A 15,166-nucleotide genomic window follows, 5' to 3' on the forward strand; every position below is an offset into this window, starting at 1 on the left:
CAGCTGAAGGCATCTGTGTTGGTCCCATGTTTATACAGTCCTGATCAAAAGTTTAAGACCACTTGAAAAATGGCAAAAAATCATATTTTACATTGTTGGATTTTAACAAGGTCCCAAGTAGAGCTTCAACATGCAACAAGAAGAAATTAGAGTGAGACCAAACATTTTTTGAGCATTCAATTAATTGAAAATAACGATTAAACTGAAAGAGGCTGTTTTTCAGCTGATCCAAATTTTAGGACCACATGCCTTTAAAAGGCCAAATCTGTGCAAAGATGTGGATTTATTGTCATTTTCTGTCAGGTAGTCACACGTTGTGATGGCAAAGGCAAAAAAACTCTCCCTTTTTAAAACGTAGTCGGGTTGTTGAACTGCATAAGCAGGGTCTCTCACAGCGCGCCATCGCTGCTGAGGTGGGATGCAGTAAGACAGTCATTTGGAATTTCTTAAATGATCCTGAGGGTTATGGAACAAAAAAGTCAAGTGGAAGAGCCCAAAAAATTTAATCAGCACTGAGATCAGGAGATCCAATTGGCTGTCCGTCAAGACACTGGATGATCCTCGACCCAAATTTAGGCCCTTACTGGTGCTGACTGCAGCCCCATAACCATCTGACGGCATTTGAGACTGAAGGGCTTCAAAAACAAAAAACGTCTTCAAAGACCTCGTCTCCTTGAACGCCTCATTTGGACTGCTCATTTGGACTTTGCTCATTTGGGACATTCAAAGGTGGAAGAAAATTTTCTTCTCTGATGAGATTTTTTTTTACCTTGATGGTCCTCATGGTTTCCAACGTTATTGGCATGACAAGCAGATCCCACCTGAGATGTTTTCTATGCGCCACAGTGGAGGGGGCGCCATAATGGTCTGGGGTGCTTTTTCCTTCAGTGGAACAATGGAGCTTCAGGAAGTGCAGGGGCGTCAAACGGCTGCTGGCTATGTCCAGATCTTGCAGAGAGCATTCCTCATGACTTAGGGCCCTCTTCTGTGTGGTAACGACTAGGGATGAGCGAACCCGAACTGTATAGTTCGGGTTCGTACCGAATTTTGGGGTGTCCGTGACACGGACCCGAACATTTTCGTAAAAGTCTGGGTTCGGGTTCGGTGTTCGGCGCTTTCTTGGCGCTTTTTGAAAGGCTGCAAAGCAGCCAATCAACAAGCGTCATACTACTTGCCCCAAAAGGCCATCACAGCCTTGCCTACTATTGGCATGGCTGTGATTGGCCAGTGCAGCATGTGACCCAGCCTCTATATAAGCTTGGGTCACGTAGCGCTGCACGTCACTCTGCTGATTCAAGCATAGGGAGAGATTGCTGCTGCGACGTTAGGGCGAGATTAGGCAGATTAACTCCTCCAAAAGACTTCATTCTGTGATCGATCTGCAGCTGTGGATCATTGAAGTGCTAATATCGACTTGCTCACTTTTTTGAGGCTGCCCAGAGCGTTTTTAGATCACTTTTTTCTGGGGTGATCGGCGGCTATTTTGTGGCTTGTGGTGCGCCAGCACAAGCTATCACCAAGTGTATTTAACCATCAATAGTGTGGTTATTTTTTGCTATATCCTACATCAGCTGCAGGCTGAGCCTGTGTCACCGAAGTGCATTTAACCATCAACAGTCTGGTTATTTTTTGGCCATATACTACATCAGCTGCAGGCTGAGCCTGTGTCACCGAAGTGCATTTAACCATCAACAGTCTGGTTATTTTTTGGCCATATACTACATCTGGTGCAGGCTGAGCCTGTGTCACCCAAGTGCATTTAACCATCAATAGTGTGGTTATTTTTTGGCCATATACTACATCAGGGGCAAGTTGAGCCTGTCACACAGCGCCTAAAAAATAGACCTGACATTTCTATTCAACCAAATTTGTACTGTTTTAGCTGGTCAAGTTATTTGTAGTGACCGTAAAAGCACACTTTTTGTTCTGGGTTGAAAAACTATTCCCAAATTTGCCATTCTCAAAATAACTAGTTTCTGCTATATGAGGCCTACTTGAAATCTATCCCAAAAAGGATATCTTACATTGAAGGTGCTGATAGTGTCATTCAGAAAAACTTAACACACACGCTACCGTGCAGATACAAGTCTAATTCTGTGATTAAACCTATACCTGTCACACAGCGCAAAAAAAAACAGGCCTCACATTTCTATTCAACCAAATCTGTATTGTTTTAGCTGGTCAAGTTATTTGTAGTGACCGTAAAAGCACATTTTTTGTTCTGGGTTGAAAAACTATTCCCAAATTTGTCATTCTCAAAATAACTAGTTTCTGCTATATGAGGCCTACTTGAAATCTGCTATGACATGAAGACTGATTTTGTGCTGACATAAGGCCTGATTCTCTGTTACGGGACCTCTCTCCTCTGCCTGGGTGCCTGGGCCTAAATATGTGACAGTGGCCTGTTCCAGTGGTGGGTGACGTGAAGCCTGATTCTCTGCTATGACATGAAGACTGATTCTGCGCTGACATGAAGCCAGATTCTCTGCTATGGCATGAAGATACTGATTCTCTGCTGACATGAAGCCAGATTCTTTGCTATGGCATGAAGAGACTGATTCTCTGCTGACGTGAAGCCAGATTCTCTGCTATGGGACCTCTGTCCAATTGATATTGGTTAATTTTTATATTTTTAATTTTTATTTTAATTCATTTCCCTATCCACATTTGTTTGCAGGGGATTTACCTACATGTTGCTGCCTTTTGCAGCCCTCTAGCTCTTTCCTGGGCTGTTTTACAGCCTTTTTAGTGCCGAAAAGTTCGGGTCCTCATTGACTTCAATGGGGTTCGGGTTCGGGTTCGGGACGAAGTTCGGGTCGGGTTCGGATCCCGAACCCGAACATTTCCGGGAAGTTCGGCCGAACTTCTCGAACCCGAACATCCAGGTGTTCGCTCAACTCTAGTAACGACTGTTTTTTTCAACAGGACAACGCTACAGTACACAATGCCCGCAGGACAAGGGATTTCTTCCAGGAGAATAACATCACTCTTTTGGCCCATCCTGCGTGTTCCCCTGATCTAAATCCAATTGAGAACCTTTGGGGATGGATGGCAAGGGAAGTGTACAGAAATGGATAACAGTTCCAGACAGTAGATGGCCTTCGTGCGGCCGTCTTTACCACTTGGAGAAATGTTCCCACTCACCTCATGGAAACGCTTGCATCAAGCATGCCGAAACGAATTTTTGAAGTGATAAACAATAACAGCGGAGCTACTCATTACTGAGTTCATGTTTGGAAGTTGGATTTCTGTTTTGGGTTTTTTTTTTTGTTTTTTTTTGGAGTTGTGGTCCTAAACTTTTGATAAGCTGAAAAACAGCCTGTTTCAGTTTATTTGTTGTTTTCATTAAATTAAATGCTCAATTTTTTTTTTATCTCACTCCCATTTCTTCTTGTTGCATGTTGAAGCTCTACTTGGAACCTTGTTAAGATCCAGCCATGCTAAATATGATTTTTTTGCCATTTTTCAAGTGGTCTTAAACTTTTGATCAGGACTGTATGTGCTCGCATTGCTTAGAAAAATGATGTTTTAATATATGCAAATTAGCCTCTAGGAGTTACAGAAGTGTTGCTCTTACACCTAGAGGCTCTGCTCTCTCTGCAACTACCGTGCCCTCTCCACTTTAATTGAAGTCATCACGCCTGGCCCTGTCAATCAAAGTGGAATGGGCGCACCAGACTGAAATCTACTTCAACTCGTAACTGTCATAGATTTCAATCATCATTTATGCCAGATTGGCAGTTTGTAGCGTAAATAATGATAAATGGCCAATGACCCAGCCCACATCTTGCCCTGACTGCAAAAATGCCAGTTGCGACCAAAAAAGTCGCAATGGTGTTTACCAATATGCAAAACCAGGTTTGACAACCTTTTAATGCCTAATCCCTGGTGTAGGAGATAACTCTTTCCCTATGACTAGAGATGAGCAAATTAATTGTAAACAAATCGAATTTGGCTAGAGATGAGCAAATCACTAAAACTTCAATTGGAGTTCAATTTGACCAAATCTGTTGGTCGATTCAAATTTGGTCCAATCAATTTTACCCGGATCAAAAGTGCTCAAATTGGCCAAAAAAATTGTGAATGGCACTCTGAGGTCTTCTAGGACTCACATGTTTTCTCTCTAATCGTTAGCTTTTTTATTTATAAATGTTCTAATACTCTCTCTGTGACTGATTTTACTGTTTTAATATTTTTCCAAGGTTTTCTTTGTACCCAATGGTATTTTGTTTTAAATAAAAGAAACAATTATTAATATGTAACAGTCATTACAGTTTATTTACTTTTTCCTGTGTGAGGCAGTGACAGGCCTCGTGGCTGCTAGGGGAGAGATATGGCAGGAGTTTCCATTTCTTCGCTGTCAATCAGCAGGTCAGAGGCCGCACCAGGTGGAACAATCAGTCTGGGATAAGAGCCCAGTCCAGACTGTTAGGAGAAGGGAAAGTGTCTGTGATACTGGAGCAGAGACTCTGTGTGTGGTCTCAGTCAGGAGGACTGAGGGGCCACAAGGCTATGCGAAGCCTGATCTCTCCCCTGTGTGGACTGATACTTGATGAGTGGAACCTGCTAAGGCTTGGAGCCTGAGACCCTGATACTAAGCACTGCCAGTTCAACAGAGATTTTAGAGAAAACCGGGTATATACCACCATTGACCGGGGAACACAAAAAACAAGGAAACAAGACTCTGATATTTCCTCTAGTGAGACTGACATCTCCGATAGTGATAAGGAAGGTGGCCAAACCCATCGTGGAAGAGGTCGGGGGTGGAGAAGGGGGAGGGGGTCACGTGGACCGTATGAAAATACTGGACAGCGTTTTTTAGAACAGGGAGTTCCCTACCACCTAAGAAACCGCAATCATCCAAGATCCCCACCACCTGTGACCCCGCCACCAAACAGTATGGGCAGGGCCGTCTTTAATATTGATTGGACCCTGGGCAAAAATTTACTTGGGCCCCCTAGATCCCGCCTTCCCACACCTTAGGCAATCACGCCCTCCACCACAACACACACATAAAAAATCCACACATCTGGTAGAGTACAGTGAATGACTGTAAATACTTCCAGTTCTGAAGACTCCAGCGGCTCAGGATCAGTGCTCTGGGCAGCTGGGCTCAGGCTGGGAGTGGGCACCGCTCTGCAGGAAGGAGACCAGGGCTCGGCTCACCCTAGTGTTACAGTATATACCCTATAGTATACAGCACCACACAGTATGCAGTTTAGCACCCCACACTATACAGTACCCCACAGTATATAGTAGAGCAGTATAGCACCCCACACTATACAGTACCCCACAGTATATAGTAGAGCAGTATAGCACCCCACACTATACAGTACCCCACAGTATATAGTAGAGCAGTATAGCACCCCACACTATACAGTACCCCACAGTATATAGTAGAGCAGTATAGCAGCCCACAGTATACAGCACCTCACAGTATACAACACCTCACTGTATACAGCACCCCAAACTATACACGATACAGTCCCCCACACTATACAGTATAGCAGTATAGCATTCCACACTATACCGCAGCCACAGTATACAGTATACAGACCCCCACAGTATACAGTACAGCAGTATAGCCCCCCACACTATACAGGCCCCCCCACTATATAGGCCCACCCACACTATACAGGCCCCCCACACTATACAGCCCCCCCACTATACAGGCCCCCCACACAGTATACAGGCCCCCACACAGTATACAGCCCCCACAGTATACAGCCCCCCCCACACTATACAGCCCCCCACACAGTATACAGCCCCCCCACAGTATACAGGCCCCCACACAGTATACAGTCCCACACAGTATACAGGCCCCCACACAGTATACAGCCCCCCCCCACAGTATACAGCCCCCCCCCACAGTATACAGCCCCCCCCCCACAGTATACAGCCTCCCCCACAGTATACAGCCCCCCCCCACAGTATACAGTCACGCACAGTATACAGACCCCCCACAGTATACAGCCCCCCACACAGTATACAGCCCCCCACACAGTATACAGCCCCCCCCCCACAGTATACAGCCCCCCCCCCACAGTATACAGGCCCCCACACAGTATACAGCCCACCACACAGTATACAGCCCCCCCCACAGTATACAGCCCACCACACAGTATACAGCCCCCCCCACAGTATACAGCCCCCCCGCAGTATACAGTCACGCACAGTATACAGACCCCCCACAGTATACAGGCCCCCACACAGTATACAGCCCACCACACAGTATACAGCCCCCCACACAGTATACATTCCCCCACACAGTATACAGCCCACCACTATACAGTAGTTTACAGTATATTAACATAACAGCCCCTGTCACCTTTTTCTGATGTAATCTTCACGCAAAAAAGCTCCACAGTTAACTTCTGCAACAGGACCTGTGATGACCTCATAGCCATGTGACCAGTAATTGCTAGGTTACTGGTCACATGGTGATGATGTCATTAAGGTCCTAAACACAACTTTAACACAGTCCGATCATGATGCCTGGACTCAGTGCAGGCAGGCATGGCAGCACCCCCTGTGTAGCTGACAGCTTAACACCCGGGGCAGTGGCTAGCAGGGCTCAAGAGGCAGCTGCCTTGGGCCCCCCAGGAGCAACTGGGCCCGGGGCAGCTGCCCCTTTTGCCCCTTGGTAAAGACGGCCCTGAGTATGGGCAGATACTAAATTTGTCATACAGGAAACTTGAACAGGCCGAAATGGCAATACTCAATAAAGGCTTATCATTTGTACCCACTTCATCTTTCAATTTGTTTCATTGGATCAAGGACCTCAGCCTCTTTGGTAGAAAACTTAAATGGCATAAACATTTTGCCTTGGCCAATAAGCGGGAGAGTAGAGATATGGGGATTCCATCAGATGTTTTACAAGATGTTAAACTCTTATTCAGCCTAAGTGAGAGCACTGTGCAGGAAGGGAAAGGGCCTTTCACTACACTCACAAACAGGAGTACTAGGATACCACCAGCAGGTGATCCTTCCTGCATTGATGTTTTCTTAAATCAGGTCTCCCAGGAACTGGAACATCTAACCCTTGATAAACCAAAAGTCAACTGTACCAGAGATGAATATAAGGCATTGGAGAACTTGGAACGTGACAATAAGATCACGATTAAGCCTTCAGACAAAGGAGGCAATGTAGTCATCCTAGAGACCTCCAACTATAAACAACTTTGCTTAGACCTCCTGGGAGACAAAGACACCTATGAAAAAATCAAGACAGATCCAACTGTAAAATATCAGAAAATGCTTAAAATCATCCTTTGTGAAGGGAAATCGGAGGGTCTCATCTCTGATGATGAATTTGATTTCCTTTACAAAAAACATCCGACTATACCGAACCTTCTATGGTCTCTCAAAAATTCATAAGGGGGTCAAACCCCTTAAGGGAAGACCCATAGTCTCTGGGGTTAACAGCTTGGGGCAAAATGTGGGGGTATATATCGACCACATTTTGGCCCCTTTTGTTAAAACATTACCCTCCTACATCAGGGACACAGGGGACCTCTTGGGTCGCCTAGAGGGTATTTTTGTCGAAAATGACACGTGGCTGGCCTCCATTGATGTGGAGGCTCTCTACTCCTTTATCCCACATCATTTTGGGATGAAGGCAGTGGAGACATTCCTGATGACTAGGGGGTGCCAGTTTCGAGCTCACAATTTTTTGATTTTGAGACTTCTTGAATTCACTCTCACCTCCAATTACTTCCTCTTTGGAGGGGTCTTCTACCACCAGCTCAGGGGCACAGCGATGGGGAGTACTTGTGCCCCATCTTATGCTAATCTGTTCCTGGGCTGGTGGGAGAGGACCATGGTCTTTAGTGATCCTCTGGCCCATGTGACCGACCATGTGGTCACATGGGTCAGATTCATCGATGATATCTTCCTACTGTGGAAAGGGGAGGGTGAGGGTCTGCAGCAATTTGTGGATATCCTCAATATCAATGAGGTTGGTCTGCGATTTACCTCTGAGACACAAAAAGATGATCTCCCATTCTTGGATATTGTCATTATGAGAGGGAGTCGGGGAGAATTGGTGACAAAACCTTTAGGAAACCCACGAATTCCCTGCTTAACTGGGGTAGTCACCATCCCCTCCCCCTGAAAAGGGGTATCCCCACAGGATAATATATAAGGATGAGGAGAAACTGCTCCACTGTGAACGATTTTAAACAACAAGCAGAAGACCTACGAGTCAGGTTTAAGGAAAAGGGTTATCCTGACTCTGTTTTAAAGCAAGCCTATCAAAAAGCTCGGCTGAAAAGTCAAAATGAACTTCTTTACCCCAAAAAAGCTAAAACTGCGGATAACACCATACGATTGATTGGTACCTATGATGGGGCCGCAGGGGAAGTGAGAAATGTCATCTCAAAACATTGGAGCATCCTTCTCTTGGATCCTGACATTAGACAAATCGTTGCACCAAAGGCGCAAATTACATATCGTAAGGGGCGCAGCCTTCGGGATCGATTGGTGCATAGTCACTTTAGCGAAACCGGCGCCAATGCAGCCACATGGCTTAAACCTCTATCTGGCTGTTTTTGGTGCAGTGGTTGTGTCGCCTGTCCCTTCATTATGAGGGGTAGGAATTTTTGCAGTAATGTAACAGGCATAATGTACTCAATTAAAGGTTTTCTCAATTGTAGATCAAGGGGAGTCATCTACAAGTTTACATGCCACTGTGGCCTAGAATATATAGGCAAAACCACCCGGGAATTTTGAAGACGGGTGACATTAGAAACGGTAGGGACACCCCATTAGCTAAACATGTAGAAACCACCACAATGGTAGAACAGAGGGCATGACATTTATGGCCATTGAACTCGTTCCTCCCTTGAAAAGAGGAGGCAACTGGGACAGGAAAATACTGCAAAGGGAGACCTGGGGGATCTTTGAAATGAAGACCTCACAACCATCAGGCCTCAATGAGCATCTCTCCTTTGGGTGCTACATTAAGGAGACCAGGTCATCCCGTTGACAAGTGATTTGCCTCCTCTGTGAGGATTAAAAACTTTAGGTCAATGGATTAACTGGGGCACCCCCCTTCCCTTTGTGTACCAAGAGTGACCCTCATTGAATGCTTCTATATGAAGTCTGGAAGTCGGCCCCCACTTGACATCTGTTGGGGCGGAGTGCCCGACATATGCATGGTACATATTTGCCTGTCTAGCTTCTTGTAAGGTGGGTACAGTGTAACTGATTGCCAGCATGCCTGTTCTGCCGATCAGATACCATTTGACAATGTATTTGTCTATTCTTTTCCAATCTAACCTGTCCAGTGAACCTGCTGTTTAAATACCTAGGTAGCGCCTCTCTATGACTCTATAGGAGTGACGCACCGCACTTGGCTAATTATGCCATTATAATTTGTTGATTGGGGGTGACGCAGTTGGACCATCCCCTTCACCCCTATATCTCCAATAATCCTGCCCCCTAATGTTCTCTGAGTCACCGCCCCCTAACATGCAGGGAAAGGACACTGGGCTATATTGATATACCTTCAGTCTATGTCCCGATCATGTGACTCCTCTCGGTGACGCGATGCACTTGTGACCACTGACGTCACTGCCCGCGTGATCGGAGCAGCTGATCTTGGGGGCGGATCTATCTAAGGCCCGCGCTGGTTTAAAAGAACGCCAGTACGAGCACACTCTGCCATCTCTGCCATACGCAGGAGGAGTGGACCTTTAATCACTGCACAAAGAGAAGCTAAGTACCAGTTCTTGTTTCACAATACTGTTGATTTCCGGGCTGGCTCCAACAAACTCTGTTGTGTACAGGCGTATACTTTGTCTTGTTTTGTATATAGGTCCCCTGATGACCTGGCTGACTGCCAGTGAAACGCTTTGGGACTATGTGTATGTCTAGTACTTATGATGTGTATGTTCTGGGATGAATGATACCCAGCATTTGTCTCCCTCTTTATTGGTATCCCTATGTTTCGTAAACTTACCCTCATAGCAGATGTTTACATTTCACACCTGCCATTTTTTCTCGACCTTTTTTCATTTGGTGGTGTATGACTACGTATGTATGTAGCCTCCTAACAAACTATTGGGCCTACTGTTTTAACCATTGACTATTAAAAGTTGGTCTTCGTTTTTGTCCTTGGCTGAGTTTGCCTTAAATAACCGTAGACAGGAGTCCACTGATAAGTCACCAAATTTTGGCGCATATGGTTTTCACCCTCAGTTTGGTACTTTTTCTGGGACTGAATCTTCTGGTATACCTGAAGAGGAGAGATTCTCTTCTTCGTTGTCTTCTATCTGGCGGAAGATTCAAACTAATTTGAAAAAAATGGGTGAAAGATAAACGGATGGCTGACAATAGACGTATGACTGGTCCGGACCTGTGTGTGGGTGATTTGGTGTGGTTGTCCACTAAGAACATTAAGTTGAAAGTACCTTCTTGGAAGTGGGGCCCGATTTATTGGTCCTTACAAAATCTCGGCCATTGTTAATCCGGTTGCGTTTCGTCTAGAACTTCCGCAGGCCTGGAAGATCCATAATGTGTTTCACAGGTCTGAAGTATGTTGAACCTGCTGAACCATCTCCTTTGCCTCCTCCTCCTGTCTTGATTGATGGTAATCTGTAGTTTCAGATCTCCAAAATACTCAACTCGCGTGTTCTTCGTGGCTTCCTTCAGTACCTTGTGCATTGGAGGGCATACGGCCCTGAGAAAAGAATGTGGGTTCCGGCTAACGATGTCAATGCTAGTGTCACCGCCAGTTCTGTGAGAAGGTCTGGCAGACGTTCTTCTCTACCTCTTGTATAATGTTCTTTGTTTTGGTTTCACTTTCTCATCTCCTTTCCTTCTGCCAGGTGTCACTTATTTAGACTAATCGTCTTCCTTTATATTCCCTCCCATACTGCCCCACTTTGCGGTTTATACTACTTCCTGGATGAAGTGTTCACTGCTGGAGGCTGCTTCTGCTGTTTGCTAAGATAAGTCCTTTACTTTATTGTGTTTCCTTGCTGGCTTGATTCTAGGTGACCCTGACTTCGTATTAAGTGCAGGGAGCCGGTGGTCGTGTCCCCTCACTATTATAGGGTTTTCAGGTGTCATACAGACTTAGGTACGTGGGCATGCAATCGTCTACCATCGAGACCCTTGCATGTGCATAGCAGTCAGGGAGAGCTCTAAGGGTTTTATAGGGCTCACCTATAAGCTCCTTAGTTTAGGATCAAGCCAGTCGCTTGTTTATTCATAAGTTCCAGCTATCTGCAAACTTCACCCGTGACAGCTAGTCACCTTGTGAAGGCCTTTCACAGGGCACACCCGGATAAGGTTGGTCCTGGGTGCCCGGAGGTCCCCCATAGAGGGGGGTACTGTCACGCCCTGCCCCGTGAGAGGCCTGAGAAGATCTGACAGACTACCTACACGTGAATCTATCTGACAGATTGTTCTGTTTCTCTTTGTTGTGGTTTTGGCGAGGATCCCACCTCCCCACAGGTTCTGCTCATTAGCTACTTAGTTGTGCTATTTATACCCACCTCTTACTATAGCCCTTGTGGTTTAAATTTGCTTCTGGAGTTCTCAGCTGGTGTTTGGTAGATCTCCTGCTCCCCGTCCGTCTTAAGCTAAGTCCTACTCCTTCCCTTTTGTTGTGTGTTCTGGCTAGGCCTCAGGAAGACACTGGTTTCTGGTTCCTGCACCTTGCGCTAGGAACCAGTTGTCTTATCTCCAGCTCCCTAGCTGAGGGTTTGCTTCAGTTTCAGCTAGGCTTAGGTTCCAGCGCATGAGCACTTCCACCCTAAGGATTTGCTCATGTTGTCAGCAGTCAGGGAAAGGCTCAGGGATTGTCAGGTGGTGACCTTTCCCTGTTCCCTAGCTTTGGGGTCTAGCCTGGTGTTTTGTTGCTTTTGTTGTATTTGGTTTTCTTCCCTACCCTCACCTACCCGGACAATATTATTTTGTATTAGGTATGTACAGCACAGTAGTTCCTGAAGAGTCTTTGCAGTCTGTTCACAGCAGAAAAGAGATGTTTTACAATTAGAGATTAGCAAATTAATTCTAAACTAAGCAAATTTCCAAAGATTCCAATTTTTTTTTTATTTGTCCCACGCAAATTACATAAAATGGAGGCAGCTATTTTACAGTTCAGAAGGGATAATGTTTTAACCAATTTTTTTATTAAATAAATAAATCTGACTACGAATTGATTGTATGTTTATTTTGTACATATGTTTGTGAGTATGGAATAAAAGCCATCCGTTTTTAAATATCCCTGCAGTGTACACTATTTTTACTTTTCTCCTCTTGAGCATTGCAGCCTGAAAATAAGACAGGACACAGCACATCACCTATGTATGGAGTCTGGAGGATCAGCATTATATCTTGGAGCTTGCTGAGGAGGAATTGTGATGCTTCTGGGACTGTGCAAGGGAACTTTTCTCCATTCTTATTGATCCACTGGGTAATGGTGAGTTGGTAGCAGTCATCTGCCGAACTGGAACATGATTGCTGTGGGACATTGCAATTTTTTGCAGATATTGGTGGCACACTGTATGTCACCAATGTTCATTCATTGAGAGGTGTAGTTGCACTAGGAAATTAGCATGCCTTTTGTTATGCATATCAGACACTGTAAGGCTTTATTCACATCAGCAGACACCAATGGAAGCCTGATGGGACCCACTGACTTATAATGGGAACCGCCAGTTTCTGTTGTGGTATTGGAGCCCTCCAAATAGCACTCTTAATGGGGACACTCTGAATGGGCCTAGCATTTACCATAGGCTTCTGCATTTTATTACTGCCACATTTAATACCAGCATACTTCAAAGCAGTGTAAACCATCCAAATATTGATCTTCAGAATGGGCCTTCCAGCATTTCTTTTTGCTGTCAAGAAATCGTTAGACACTTTAGTAAGCGCAGTTTCTGTAAAGTGAAGAGGGCGAAAGGTATATTGTAAGGGGTCAAAAAGAGAGATTGCAGAGAGACAGCTTATTAAGTGAGAGTAGTACAAGACATTCAAGGAGTTTAGAGATGAACGGGAGGTTAGAAATAGGTCGGTAGTTGGCAGAACAGGTCGGGTCAAGAGATGGTTTCTTTAGTAGTGGGGTGATAAAAGAGTGAAAGAGGAGGAAAAGATACCAGAAGAGAGAGGTTAAAAATTGTAGTTAGGTGAGTAATGACAGCTGGGAGAGGGACTGGAGGAGGTGTGATGAAATAGGATCACTGCTACAGGTCGTGGGCCGAGAAGAATAGAGAAGCCTGGAGATTTCTTCAACTGTTATAGGGTCAAAACAGGAGAGAGAGCATTTGGAGGTATGGGAGGGAGGAGGATTAAAATAATTTGGGGACTGGGAGATTATTCCCTGCCAGATACTTACTTTTTATTTGCATTGTCATATTCTGATCCCCATAACATTTTTATATTTATGTCTGCAGAGCAGTGTAGGGGCTCATTTTATGCATTGTGATCAGTAGTTTTTATTGGTACCATATTGAAGTGTTTATGACTTTTTGATCACTTTTTATTCTAATTCATGGGAGGTAAAGTGACCAAAAAATGTTGAATTGGCCAATTTCTTCAGCTATGGCGTTCACCGTATGAAATAAACATCTATATTTTATTAGTTTGTGCTTTTTTGAAAGGGCGGTGCTTATCATTTTTTTTATTGCTTATTTTTATTTTTAATACGGTGAAGGGGGGATAATTTTAATTTGTATACATTTTTTACTTTTTTTTATCTTTTTAAAAACTATTTTTTACTTGTTTTATTAGATTGCTTGCAGTTAATGGGAGATTCATTATGTGGCAGGGGTCCATAGGAACACAGCTGTTGCAGGCCTTGAAGCATTCAGAAGTCCAGAGGCTCCTACAGCAACCGAACGGCTCTACCCATCTCGGCCCAGGGGAGTTAGTCGGGATCCAGGAGTTCAGCACTCCTGGTGAAAGTCCACTTAGATGGCTTGGCCGCAATTAACCACAACATCTGAGGGATTAAATATCTGCTAAATGTCTTCTAAGAGGGTGTCATATTTAAAGACATTACTTCCAAATACAGCGGAACCACTGTAATATTTTAGGAGAAACTAACACAAAATAGAGTTTATTTCCACCAGTAAATGTACTTCAACAACCCCTATGAGGATATAACATTTCTTGCTGAGACACAGATTCTAAAACATCTATGATTCTGCAATATCATGTGCGTTAGACATAGATGGTGTAAGGCTTTAGTGAAATCAAGTATAGAGCAATGAATATGTGTTTAGTCAAGCGCTTACTAAAATGACAGGAAAAAATTTAAAGTTTGCCACTGGAGATGACAAAAATGACCAATGAGGCTGTCTCCACCTGTTGGGTGCCAAACCTGCTCCTGATAGAGCAGCAGATTTTAACTCAAATCACACATACAGTTGTGTTCAAGATAATACCAGTCAGACATCACTGATCAATCACTGTTTTTGGTAGAAATGATATTTCTACATGGCAAATAATTTACTAGCAGGTGTAGTAGAGTAATAGAAATCCAACAGACCCAACAGTCATGACATGCATGCTGATGATTCTGTGTAATTGAATCAGTAATTGAAAGAGGCATGTTCAAAATAATAGCAGTGTGGAGTTCAATGAGTGAGGTCATTCATTCTTTGAAAAATAGGTGGCAATTATTGCCCTTATTTAAAGAACGAAGGCAGCAAATGTTGTACATGCTGGTTATAGTGCATTTCTCTATGAAATTCGGAGGAAAATGGGTCATTGGAGACATTGTTCAGAAGAACAGTGTACTGTGGGGGGTTAGCTCTTTTTTGGGGGTTGCAACCACACACATCTTCACGGACACCGAGTTTTAAGGTCCAAACATTGCTTTTATTTGGCACCTTAGCAAAAACAAAACATAATACAAAACAAACACCTGCCCGGCTGGGCTCTAACTAAACATATAATAACCTGACTCACCTAAAGTATACCTGACAGTTCACACACTGTTTCAGGTGCGGCTTTCTTAGGGTACTTTCACACTAGCGTTGTTTGAATCCGATGGGCAATTCCATCGCCGGAACTGCCCGCCGGATCCGGAAAAACGTGGGAAAACGGATTACATTTGAATCCTGATCAGAATTCTGATCCCAATGAAAAAATGCATTGGAAAAAACGGATTAGCCGTTTATGGACTTTAACTTTTTTTGCACATTTTTCGGGT

This window comes from Bufo bufo, chromosome 4 (genome assembly GCF_905171765.1).
Source record: "Bufo bufo chromosome 4, aBufBuf1.1, whole genome shotgun sequence".
Classification (NCBI taxonomy): domain Eukaryota; kingdom Metazoa; phylum Chordata; class Amphibia; order Anura; family Bufonidae; genus Bufo; species Bufo bufo.